The 13,907-nt window shown below is 44.7% G+C and overlaps 1 protein-coding gene across 9 annotated transcripts in view; it reads right to left on the bottom strand.

Moving 5' to 3' along the window:
• Olfml1 (olfactomedin like 1) overlaps positions 1 to 13,907 on the bottom strand; it is a 168,076-nt gene that overhangs the window by 111,649 nt on the left and 42,520 nt on the right. Inside the window, exon 1 of one of the 9 annotated variants that reach the window (XM_074084881.1) lies at positions 10,470 to 10,557. The exons of the other annotated variants lie outside the window; for them this stretch is intronic. The gene's annotated coding sequence lies outside the window, so the exon portion shown is untranslated. Of the gene's footprint in view, positions 1 to 10,469; positions 10,558 to 13,907 lie in introns of those variants that run through there. 9 annotated transcript variants of the gene reach the window in all.

Genomic DNA, 13,907 nt, shown 5'->3' with positions numbered 1-13,907 from the left:
GGGCAGGCAGCATGGCTTAAGTGGTAGTAACCTGCTTACCAAGCATCAGGCCCAGAATTCAAACCCAAGTAATGAGAGAGAGAGAGAGATCTTGCCAGGAGGGGTGGTGCACACCCAAAGAGAAGGGGGAGAGGAGAGGAGAGAGGAAAATCCTAATAATGTATGTATAGCTTCTGACTTCTCTGTGGACTATCCCTCCTGGCATGGGCGTGTTTTCCAGTACACGATCCCCTCATTCCTGTAATGACCACTAGGCTCTCCAGTCACCTGTAGCAGCCAGATACAGTTGTACCTCTCCATGCTGACGGGCCCCAGGCTCCAGAAGTTCTTGCCATCACTGGGGAAGATCCGACTGTCTTACAGCTGTATTTGCTCCATGCCTGAAGTACTTTCCTTGGGTATAATCCCGGCAAAGAGGCCTCAACTGTGCTTTCAATTCTGCAACTGAGCCATTGTGCCACATCCATGAAGGCCACAAGCATAATGATACACTTGTCCCGTGCAGCTGAATCTCTACCTCATACCATTCAAATCTCAACTTTTCAAGGCTGAGGAACAACTCAAGGATCATAGTCCAGTCACTTTCCTAATACTGAACCTGCCCTCTAAGGGCCCTGTCAATAGCAGTGGAGACCTGTCCACCCCCAACCTGGGGCAACTACTTCCATTTTAGACAATTCTGTCACTTAGAAAGGCCTAAGTTAAACTGCCTTCTGGCAGCCTCCTCTCATGTTTTTTGTTTCCCAGCTTCTTCCTGGGGAGTAGGAAAGGTCTTACCACAGCACTTGTAATCCTAAGAAGAGACTTAGCTCATGTCTGTAAACTGGGACCAGGAGTCAGTGTTTGTTTGCTCATTCAGCAAAACCCACAGGTGTGCTCTGGAGAACAGAGGCATGGCTCCCACACCCAAGCATGGCACAGGCCAGGAAACAGAAGGATCTCTGTTCATTTTCCTTATGAAGTTGGACCTTAGGAGGGAGGAAAGTAAAGTGGACCCTTCAGAAGAGTGGCTTTGGTGATAGTGTGGATATCAAAGAAACAAGCCAAACTGTACCAGGCAGTAGAAGCTAAATTCACAGACATGAGAATCACAGCCTGAGTCCAGACTCAGCTCTGCCATTTACTGTGTGATCTCTGACCCTAAGTTTCCTTGTCCATAAAATGCAAACAGCAGCATCTAACTAACAGGACTGGTGTCATGACTAATGGGTCATTAAGGTTTCACAGAGAGTGAAATTCATTCCTTTGCACACAGTAATTGCAGAATATATGTTAGCTATTTTTCTTTTTGTTTTTAAGTGAGGAGATACCCTCAGGACATTTTATTTTAAAAAACAGCTCACTAGATGAGACTTTAAACTGAAAAGGAATGGATTTAGGAGAATCCAGAGAAGCTCAAGAGGTTGCTTCTCCTGGAGGAAGTGGGCATCACAAAAGAAGATAAATAACTGCACGTGGAGGGAGAGAGCAGAGATTCATAAAGACAAAGGCCAAGTTAGGCTCAGAACAATGACATTCACCCACAGGGGCTGAGAATCACTACACACTTAGGTTAAGGAGAATGAAAACAGGGGATTGCAGACAGGGATGGGGGTCTCACTTGTAACTCAAGGTCCTGGTAGGAGCCACGCAAGGCTGAAACAAGGACCAGAGCTGTTCCAAGGTAAGCAGAGCAGCCCCAGCTGCTCCAGAGCAAACAGTTTGGAAATCTTAGGGTCTGAAGAGAAGCAAGATTAGGTCAGGATATAAGAAGAGGTCACAGGCAAAGGGGAGGGAGCAAAATCAAGGCAAAAATCAGCAGATTCCTACGTGTTGAGCTATAAGGAATATTAGAAGTTTAAAATACTTCCCTCCAAAAACTTCCCACTGCTCTTGGTGGGGGGGGGGAAATTCCAAAATCCTTACTGTGACTTGTGAAAAAGGTGCTACAGAGTTTGGCTAGGCCAAGTTCACCTCAATCTCCTCATGGCTCCTCATATTTCAGCAACATTGCTCTCCTGTCTGCTCCCCACATACTCCAAGACCATTTCCTCCTCCTCTTCCCTGAGCTCACTCCCCAGCATTCTCTTCATGGCTGATTTATACTCATCCTTCCTTCAGATCTTGGCTCCAAAGTATCTTCTCAGAGAGATCTTTCCTGAACACCCCTCATCTAAAGCAGCCCCTCTGAAGTGCATTAATTCCAAAGTGTCTTATCCATATATTGTTTTCTTGTTACCTGGTCACCTTCCCCAAGGCAAACTCCATCTGCCTTTTTCACCCCTATGTTCTCAGTGCCTAGCAGAGTGCCTGGCACAGAAGTTTGAGTAAACACTTGTAAATAAATGGATCCAGGCAGCCAACATCCCATGAATTCCTTCTATGCTGCGCTTTGGGTGTGGGGTGGGGGGAGCAGATATTAATAAATCGGACCTAGTCCCTGCTCCCATGGAACACATAATGTAGAGGAAAAGACAGAGGTATGAACAAATAACTATGACATTTTGAGTTATACTGATGGAAGTATACAATTTCCTTGAGTCCTGAAGGATGAGCAGGAGTTTTCTCACAAGATAAGGAGGAGAATGCTATTCCAAGAAGAGGGGATGGTGCAATGAAAGGCACGGAAGCATGTAAGGGCAAGATGTGGTTGGCTATGGTCAAAATGTTTGACAAAATTATACAGGAGCATCCAGTTATTCAAGATGAGTCAAAAACTTCCTACAGAATTCAAATAAGTAGGAGGACAAGATCATTTAATGAGAGGAGCATGGGAATTATGCTCACTACTTCAGGGGTCTGAATACCAGTGCATAACAAATCAAGAGGTCTCTGATCGGAACATGACAACAGATTTTAAAGGAAAGATCTCCTAGTTCAGCAGTCTGGGCCCATTGATGAGCCATGCTGGTTCCATTAGGGGCCTTGTGCCAGGATAAAAGTTGGTGAGAGGGGCACTTAGGAGGTGCCAACCCCCTCATGATATGTCCACCTGCAATAGAAAGGCCTTAAAAGAAGAATATGGGCCTTCTGCCCAGCGATGAGTTTGTTCTTGGCAATGAACAAGTTGGGTGGACCTGTGGGAGCTGACCTGAAGTGAAGCATGAGTCAAAGGTATATCCTCGTCATAACCCAGGAACTGGGCCACTGAGATTGGAGAACCTGCTTTGGGAAGAGCTGATGAGCTCAGTTCTAGACCTGCTTGGGCTGAGGCAATGACAGGACACTTGGGTGAGAATGGGTCCCTGCCAGTCCTGTTACAGAGCTGCTGTTGAGGCATCAGTGGTTTCAGGTGTGGAAAGGCAGAATATGCCACAGATGTAATGCTTCCTGCACCATCTGTGAACACAATCTTACTGGATCAGGGAAGTCAGAAGGTCACTAGCCATTTCCTTTCTGGCAACTAATCGACATTTTCTTCCTTTATCACTGTCTTGGTTAGCGTTTCCATCAGAAAAGACCACATGATGATGGGGCAATCCCTGCCCTCAAGAAACTTGGGATTTAAAAAACAACAAAAAATTCTATTTATTCTGTTCTTACAATACTTTTGATATCAAATGTGTAGGTTTTTTCAACATCAAGCAATTCTTTAATTCTCTGGACTTCAATGTGTGTTCTACAATTCAATTTAATTCGGACACTATCTACCTGTATTTAGCATCAGATCCCACAAGTTGAGGGCACTGATGCACAAGACTGCCCCAACTCCAGATGTCAATCAAAAGTTTTCTGTCTGACTGGCTATAAGTCAAATTTGATAATTTGCTAGCACTGCTTACAAAATTCTTATGGTTACTAGTTGATCATAAAGGATACAACTCAGGAACAATCAAATGGAAGAGATGCACTGGACCAGGTATGGGGTACTGGAAGATGCACAGAGCCTCCCTCCATGTCTTCTCTAGAGGGGCCACCCTCCCAGCACTTCCATGCATTCAACAACCTGGAAGTTCTCCAAAGTCCTTCCTTTCAAGTTTTTTGTGGCGGTCCCATTACTTAGGCAAGGCTGACTAAACTGATGGTCATTGAATCACTAGTGACTGAATTAAATCTCTAGCCCTTTCCCCGACCAAACATAGAAGTGGGATGAAGGTTTAGATGTGGAGCTGACCTAGGTTCTAACCTTCTAATCACATGGTTGGCTCCTTAGGCCACCAACCCCATTCTCCAGTTACCTTAATAGCATAAACTCAGGTATGGCTGAAAAAGGGCTTATTATAAATACATGTTTCTTCTCTTACCCCTCACAAGGGTTTTAGGAGCCCTCTGCCAGGAACCAGGAAAAAAGATCAAATATACTATTCCTTATTACATTACTAGTCTCAAGGACAAATGTGTCATCGTCTTCCATGTCTGTTCCTCCCTACAAAGACACAGCATCTCCCTCAGGAGCTCAGTTCATCTGAAATGTGGCCTAACATACACAAAGTTCCAGAAGCAACATGCCAGAAGGCCTCCTAGACAGAAGTAAGGAGAAGCCAGAGGGCATCCAAAAGAGGCAACAATCCAAGAAGGCCAGGAAAAAGAGCCAGAAAACAGGTCAAAATAGAAAGGAGACCTGTAAGCAAATTAGGAAGTAGAACTTTGCTCATTTTCCCTACCACTACAATTTCTTTTTCATAATTTGCTAGAATGGCTCAGTCATCCTACAGTAGCCACCCAAGGGTTCAACACAGCACAGACATCAGAGAAATCAACAGTGTGCTGTGTGGACTCTGAGAAGTGACATCAATGAGACCAGAAGGAAAGCAGGCACAGAGGATGTTATTCTTAACATGCTTGATATAATGACTCTGGTTATGCTGGACACAAGCAGTTATCCTCTCTGAACACTTAACACAGCTCTGCATTTGACCCTGATGAGCAAGCATGCTTCTGATACCCTGGGTTCCAAAGCTAAGGCATGGCGTGATGCTTAAGAAAAGGTGTGATGCATTCATTGTTCATCCTTCCCTTCACTTACAGGCCTCTGCGGATGCTGTCACACTAAGACTAAGGCTGTAGCACCTGCTAAGACAAGATTTCACACTCCTCCCTCTACTAGTCAGGGAGAAAATGACCCATAGAGCTGTAATATCAGCCAGTGAGGTAGGAACAGTCATATTTTAGAAAGACAATGTGTGATGACAGATGTAAACCACAGGGACTGCACCACACAAAGGTCAATTCAGCACCTTGAAGGTGATTAGGATGCAGGACAAAGAAACAAACCTGAAACAGAGCTAGGAGTCCCTGTTACCCCTGCTCTTCCAGAATGCCTGTCATATAAATGGCTGAGCCCAAGTTGAGACCTGTCTGCTCAGCAGCCCTGCAGAGAAGGCAGAGCGGGAAGAGCCCCACTATTTTGCCACAGGACTTACATTCACATCATATCTCACTTTCCTAAATGGTCAACAGATGATAAAGAGTGGTACCATAAGAAACTGAAGTCATTTTCCTGTAATTTACACATCTCCCATAAACCACAGCTGCTCTTAAATGGTTATTTGAAGAAACATCTTCTGTTATATCTAAGCTTGGGAGACAAACTCTTAAAAGGATAAATAAAATATTTCTTTTGGAGAGTGAAAAAGAGCAAGAACCCATTCAAGTGCTCGGGTCACAGAAAGAAATGAAGGAAATTGAGCAGCATGTAAATTCTCAAAAACATTGATATCAATCAAAAACACTCAATTACATAGGTTGTATAGCCATAAAGCCTCAAGTTGAAACATGGGTTCTGCCACATCATGGTTATGGGACTTTACACAACTTATTTAACTTCTCTGAGCCTCATTGGGTCATCTACAACAACAGTATAAAACCAATCATATTGTTATGGGCAAAGGTAAACAGGAGAAACCTCAAGTAAACAGAGCAGATTGAACCCAGACATATAATTTAGCTACCCACTAAAACAACAATAGAAGAATTTACTTGGAAAAACACAAACCATAAGGATACAGAAAACAGGAGATGTAGGGAGATGCCAGGGTATCAGATGTGCAGCAAGCATCAAAGTTAGCCAGTCCTAAAGCTCCAAGAGACACTTCTTCAGTAATATGACATTGACAAAACACCCAATGTATCTGAACATCTTATAAGATTTATATAGTAGGTGAAGAATTTCTTTAATTCATTGAAAAGAAAATAGAAAACCAAGCAAATAACAAGACAACTCCACAGAAACCAAAAAGTCAGAGTAATTATCATCCTTACAACAAAAATACCACATCCTGATCTCACTGAAACTACAGAATGGGGCATATGGGAAAGTACTTGTGGGTTATGAGGTAGAACTGAAAAGAGAGTTGAATCCTCACCTTCTCAAGTTCAAGAGAACTCACGTCACTAGATAATGACAGCCAAAAGTACATAGAGTAGCAGAACATGCAGTTTTTCAGTAATACAGATAAAAACACTAAAAGAATTTAAGAGACTGCCTCTGAGGAAGAACTATGGGGTTGTGAGGGTGGGAAGATGGCTATTTTAACAAATTATGCATAATTATTTGATTCTCTAAATTGTATGGCTACACAGTAGTGATAAAAATTAAAATAGCTAGAGCCAGGGATGTAATCCAATGCTCAAGACCATGAGTTTGATCCCTGGCACTGAAAAAAAAATTAAATACGTGCTGTATGCCTGGCATGGTGCCAAAATTCAATTAACTTGTGCTCCATTCTCCTCTTTAGCTACCTTGTATTGGCTAAGGGTTTATATAACATTATCTCACTAATTCCCACACTCCAGTTAGGTATTATTCTTCTCAATTACAGATAAGAAAACAGATTAGGTTAACTTGCCTGAGAATGTACAGCCTACTTCCCCTTCTTCCCCTTTCCTCGCATAGGAATCTACTGAAGTATGTGGAGCAAAAATCATAGGATTTTTCTGGCTGCTGCTTAGAAAATAGACTGTAGGAAAGCCAGGTGACAGATGAAAGTAGCTTGAGCCCGAATGATCATAGATGTTCTAATACCTATGATCTATGTTGAGGGAAAAGCCAGAAAGAGTTACTGACAGATTGAACACAGGCCTGAGAGAGAGAAGTTAACCATGACTATGGGGTTTTTGCCCTGCGTCCCTGTTAGAACAGGAGCAACAATGTGCAGCATGTGAGGTCAAGACATTGACTTTGTAACGGTCAGCTCAAGATACCCAGGAAGATAACGCAAAGCAGCCATATGGAAATACGAACATGACGTTCAGTGAGAAGTCTGTGCTAGAGATACCAATTTGGGAGCCATCTACATAAATATGGTATGTACAGCAATCACATGAAATGATTTAAGAAGTGGTATAGATTAGAAAAGAGAAGAGTGCCTAGGACTCTCTAGAACACTCCATCACGGATCCATCAGAAAGAAGATCCAACCAAGGAGACTTCTCACCTGGTGAAGTGAGACTGGTACCAGAGCTAAATGAAGCATTTCAGGTAGAAAATGCAGCCAGGTGTGCCCAGTGCTATGGAGTAAGAACAGATAGCATCTTCTCTCCAGACTCTTGCTAGTGGTTTTCTCATATGCTTCCACAGCCTTAGTTGTCCACATGCTACCTCATTCCAGACAACTGCAGTAGCTGCCCACCTGGTGCCTCCCTCCAAACAGCCCTCTCCACTCACCCTGCACTGAAGACTCACCCATCTCAGCAATCTTCAAACATTGGTGTTTATCAGAATCACCTGGAGAGTTAATCATGTAGAGACCCAGCCTCATGTAGGTAGAAAAGGGCCTGTCCTTTACAGATGATTGAAGACCTTGGGTAATTCTGATACTGACCAACTTTGAAAACTCTGCACCAAGCACTCTTCAACTTAGAAATTTCCAGGGGCTTGCCACCAGTGACAGCCTTTCATCATATGGACTCAGTCTATGCGTTAAACTTTAACCTCAATCTTGACAGCAGAATTCTGCCCCATCCTAACCAAAAGCCTTATCATTAGTGGACTGATCCCAATTGTTAGTCAGTTGATTGTCCCAGTTGCTTTCCTGAGTTTACACCCATGCCAGCAGCCTTCTCTACTAAACTCCCATGTTCCCATACAAGACAGTACTTTCAGGAAACCAAGCTCTATCCTGCACCTGAATGTGATCTTCACACCTCTTTTTGTCCTGTAGGAAAGGGATGACAGCTGTCCCCAACTTCTCTGGCATTCTGGTCATGTGTCTGGGCCTCTGGAGGATCCCCCACTCTGTAAACCCTGGAGAAGTGCTTATAGATTTGTTGATAAAATAAACCGATTCATTTCTAAAGGGCACTAAAACCTAGGCAATAGATAGTGGGAGTTGGTGCCACCCACACCTGATACCCACATCCTTCTCCATATCCTCACTGTGGGTGGCCCACACAGATCATTTACCAAATGCTCCTCATCCCACCTCAGGGATACCACCACTGTCACCAAGCCAGACACATGGGAGTCATCCCTTCTCTCATCCACATCCTGAGTCACTAGTACAGTCTCCTTCCTCACCCCTTCTCAGAACTGTCCCCTCATCACTCCCATAAGAATGACCTCATTGTCTTCCTAACTGGCCTTTCTGCCTCTCCACCGCCAGCATTATACACATACATACATACTCCTCAACCTCTCCACAGCTGCCAGAATAAATGTCTACACTTCACAAATCTAACCAAGACAAGCCAATACTTCAACAACTTTCTATCATTCAGGACACAAGGGAAGGCCTGAGCACCCACCCACAGAGGAAGGTAAGGACCCATGGAAGATTCTGGCTCTGTAGTCAGACTGTATTTGGACTCACACTTTTCCCTTTACTGGCTGTGACCAGCACAAGTTCCTGAACATCATTGAGTCTTATCTTCTCTGCTTAAAAGGTGCAGGTAAAAGCATATACACTACGGGCTGTGAGTTCACAGCCACAGCAGTTATAATTCTTCTGACCATACCTGGCTTCCTGCCCTGAGCAACAGGCAAGCTATTATTACCAGCCAGCTCCTGTTCTTGGGACTTCCTTAGTATGTGATGTTTTAGCCAAAGGTCCTCATTCCCCCTGCTCAACTTACACTTCTCTCCTAGAACCATCCTCTCCAGAAACCCTCTCCCATCCCCCAGAGGAAAGTGAGTGCTCCTGATTTGGTCCCCTTCTCTAGTCCCACAGAAGACCACTCCAGGGCACCGGCCACATTATGTGTGAGACTCCTTGGCTCAGTGGTAAGCCCCTCAAGGGCAGGTCCATGTTTCTGTCCCTAGCTCATGTATGTTGAGGCAATAAACAGAACCAAACAACTGCCTGAGGGAGGCAGTTGAAGAATGGCCTGTGAAACAAGTCATCTGCTTCTAAAATATGATGGTAGAACAGGCATGTGATAGACATTCTCATTCCAAAAGGGAGAAATGGAAAGAAGAAAGAGGTTTTCAGTAAAGAGGCTCCCAAGAGTAACAGGCCAAGTCTTCCTTGCCTTCAACCAGGGTCCTCATCTGTGCCTGCGACCCTGAGGCTGGAGTGAGGTAATGCAGTCATGAGGTCATGTCCCACAGGATAAGGCCTGATGGTGAGGAGTAGCACAGAGAGCACTTCTAGCCTGAAAAGACCGCCTACCAGAGCAACAGCAGAGCCCAGACAAGGACTCTATGTCATGACCGAAGGACAAGGCCACAGGCATCATCTTCCCTCAGGACAGGAGCAAGACACAGCAAAACATCCTGTCATGACAGATGAGTCAAAGCAGGACAGAGGGATCAGAAGCTCAGAAAGTTGCTATCAGAGATGCTGAATGTCTTCAGTGGACATCTGAGTCCAGTAAACCTCACGTTTACTTTGATTTCTTTTGTCAGCTAACAACAGCAGCTTAAGTAGCCTAAGAAAAGCTGAACAGGAGAAAACAAAGGTGAACAAGCTTGCTTCACTTGTCCCCACCTGATCATAGTATCAGTAACTTCTAATAACATTGTTTAAGGCTTTACAGCATCAGAAATGTTTTTCACTCACACAACTTGGAGTTCTTAAATGTCTCACACAGGTGGTTCTGATTAGTGAGCCAATTAACTGAAGCCAGGGGTCGAAATCCACCAGAGCTGCTGAAAGGGCCCCAAGTCTGGGTGCAGGCTGACAGTGCTGGGTGGTAGTAGAGGCTAATGCTGTATTTCTTGCTTAGCATCTTTTCCAGATTAGTGAGTTGTATGCCCTGGCCATTACCAGCCACTCCCTGCTGAGCGAGTTCCAAGAGATCCCTAAGAACATTTGTGCTGCAAGTCCAGCTCTACCAACCACACTGGACGGCTTCTTTTTGCCTTCTGGACCTTCCATTTAAAACCCTGCCCAGTTCCCATCAGATGTCCCTGCCCTACCACCAGCCTTCTTTGGCACAGCCCAACCCAGATGCTTCCACTTAAGCATTTACCCAAAAACACTGAAGCCTTTCTCATCAAACCACAGCCCATGATCTCAAACAGCTTTTCCAACCCTATGCAGCAACAGAAGGGCACACTCATAAGGCCAAACACCCTCCTCGAAGGAGCATAAGGAGAACTGAGACCTCACCTCCAAGGATTATGAGGTCACACTCCCAGCCTTACTTCCCCACAGTCTCAGGAACAGGAATGACATCTCTCTTCTACTTGAAATGGCAAGCTGCTTAAGAGAAACACCACCCCAAAGGCATGAACATGAGACATCGCGGTGAGCCGAGCCCAGCCCACAAGGAGGAGCTCAGGGCCTGGCCAGGAAACGGGTGAGTGTGAGGTTCAGCCGCTCACACCCAGACAACACATCTGATCTTAGTTGGAAGAATACGGAGAAACTAACATTGTTTCCTTCAGAGTCTTTATTTCATATATTCAAATGCCTGCCTTGCCTTCCTCTGACTATTCACACCTACCATCTGTGCTCTTGACATTCTAGACCTCCCCTGTCCCAAAAACTGGTCCTTTTCTCCAATTCAAGGACTAATTGTAGAAAAAAGGTCACAATAATCCTGGTGGTCAAGGCCATGGCTTTTACCCCTGGGCCTGCCAGGGAAGTTTGGGCAGATCTCAGGACAGACCATGAGGCATTCCAACGAGAAGAGATTCTGGGTGGAGGGTGGGAGTAGGAAGTGAGGACAGGAAGTTTACCTTTGGAAAAAGTGAGATGGGGAGCCAGGCAGCAATCAGGGAGCAGAGCCTCACCAAGCACCCCAATCAGTCTCCTCCTTCACACTGTAAGACAAGTTTATCTGTCTTTACAGGTGCACAGATCACTGAAGCTACTCCAAGACCCTGGGATGGAAGATTCTTTTCCTTCTTCTGAGAGCCACAGAAAGAGTGGATCTGAGAAGTAAAGGTAGATGAGAGTGTACCTCCTGAGGCTGAGACATGAGGAACCACACACAATGCATCAAAATGATGGAAAATTACTTCAATGCCTAAGTAATTTCTACCTGCCTGTAAACACCAGCTTCTGGAAATTCATAGCAGGTTTCTTGCCTCCTAAGAGTGAAAAAGACTTTGTCCTCATTACCTCATTTGTGAGAGATCTACTACAATGATCATTTCTGTTTTACAAAGATATAGTTCTATGACCAGAGAACAGGGAAAGAGTGATAACAGGCAGTTAGGACCAGCTTGGAAAAGTCTTTCCTCTCCTCTCACCCCTTGAACTTGGCCTGTGTCCACCAGGCAATGGCCTGAAAGAAGCACTTGGAAGCCACCCTACTCTCCCCAGCAAAAGTGTGGAAGGATGTAAGGAGTGGAGGACAGAATCACTTTCAGTGGATTTCAGAGAACTCTCTGTATCCCCCAAGTATCAGCAGGCTATGTATGGCAGCCCATTCTTTCCGCTGCCCTCCTTGGGTCCCTGCCTATACCCTCCTCATATTTCTCTTTAATTGCGCTTTCCCTTTCCCTACCACCTTTTTCTGGACAATGGGGGAGAGAGAGAGGGGACACACTATCTCCAGTCCCCACAGTCTGTCATCATCTGCTCGCAGAGTCCTTACCTGAAACTGCCTCTCTCCAGCCACCTCCTAACTCACACTGAGCCCACTCCTTGGTGTATTCTGCTTCTTGTTCACATTTAACCTTTGCCTGAGAATCAGGTGGTTCAAGTGTCTGTTTTTGCTCCTCAACACTCCAGTGCCAAGATCTTTAATCTCATGTTCTTTTCCTGACCCACTCCCCTCAGCAAACTAGCATACACCTTTCTTTGATGAGAAACAGAAGCTCTTGATTCTTTTTTTCTCCATTCCAAACTTCCCCTCCATCCTGTGGAAAAGCTGCTCTCTTCCTTCTGACCCACTAGTCTATCATTACTGAGCTCTATCCTTTTGATTACACCCCCTAAGCTGAATCTGTAACCCTTCCCCTCTTTCCTTCTCATCCTACACAAATATTAAATTTCTGCCACCCTAAGACACTCTCTGCAACCCTACACTCCCTAGGGATCATGTCCTGTTTCTCCTAAGCTCTATAGACAACTGCTCACTCCCTCTGACAACCATGCTGTAATATTTCCACTCATATGTGCACGGCCCACAGAAGGAACACAGATGCTGCACTCTCGTCTACCCAACTGTTCCCATTCTTACTTCCTGGAGAAGCAGCATATGGTAGAGTGAAAAGTACATGTCTGAGTGAGAACCCCAATTATGAGACTCTCTATGTCCTAGAGCAAGGGCATAACTTGGGTGCCTCAGCTTATTTATCAATAAGATGGGAATAATATCTACCTGAAAGGGTAGCTGTGAAGGTTCAATGATTTAACAGAGCAAAGTACTTAGTAGTCAGTCTGAGTCAGCAAGATTGCTTTCTTTGGCATCTCTTCAGAGATATTTACCTCCTTTGTCACTTGGGACAAAGCACTCTTTGGATTCTCCTTGAACTATGCACCCTACATCCTGGTGACCTGTCCCCTCCCTTGCCTTAAAAAGCCTCCAGGTCCCTATGGGTTTCTCTGCAGAGATACTCTGCCCACCTTGTGTTTAGGTGTTCAGACCTGGAAACAACAGGACCTCCTCTCACCTGAGCAAAACTTGGCCTCTCCCAGAGCAGTTTAAACTCATGAGTTTGTACCCAAATTACAGCTAACCCCATGTTACCCCAGACTCATTATGGTATTAATGTCTGTCATTTATTAAGCTCTTACTCTTTTTCTACATTGAGCTAAGCGTATTTATGTATATCATAGCTCAGTATTCATAACTGTTATATACAAATTCCACAGACAAGGAAACTGAAGCTGGAGGAGATTAATCAACATTGCCAAATCATACATCCAGGAAGCAGCAGAGATGAAATTTAAATACAGGCAGTCTGACCCTAAGGTTATTCAGTATTTCCTCACCAAGCCTGGCACCCCTCTGACCACATTCTGAGTCCCTAGGAGTCCAGCCATACAAAGGAAAGGATTCTCATGTCACTGTGCCTTTTTTTTATGCCACTCCTTTAACCTAAAGGACCTTTCCCCAGTACTTGTCCATCAAAACTTACTTTTTCAATATCCAGACAATCCTATGTTCTCCATATTCCCACCCCATCCAAATGAATCTCTGCTGAGACAGAGATTCATGCCTTCATTATTCTGTTTCATGTCGCCATGAAGGTATCCAGTGAGAGGACACTGATATCCTCTCTTTCACAGTTAAGTATCTGATTGGTGAGTAAGAGAAGGAACCAAGCATGTGCTACTCAGTCCCATCCTTCTCTCTCTCTCTGGAGTCACCTTAATGAGGGAGTGGCCTGCCCCAGAAGGAGACTGCATTCATCTAGGTCCCCACTAGAGGTAGGCATGCTAATTCAGCTAAGGGATGCACTGGGAACCCTATGGGACCAAATTCTCCAAACACCTTTATTGGTTATAAAGCTGGCATCTTGGTCTCCCTCTGACTCCTGGTTTTATTTTTCAATTGTTGACAATTTAAAGGAATGAACAATTACTACCTCCCCCCAAACCAAGTGAGGCCACTCAGTGAGTGAATAGTGCCTATAGAAGTGTTGATCTGCG

This window comes from Castor canadensis, chromosome 1 (assembly GCF_047511655.1).
Source record: "Castor canadensis chromosome 1, mCasCan1.hap1v2, whole genome shotgun sequence".
Taxonomy (NCBI): Eukaryota; Metazoa; Chordata; class Mammalia; order Rodentia; family Castoridae; genus Castor; species Castor canadensis.
This window is presented reverse-complemented; position numbering and strand designations above follow the sequence as displayed.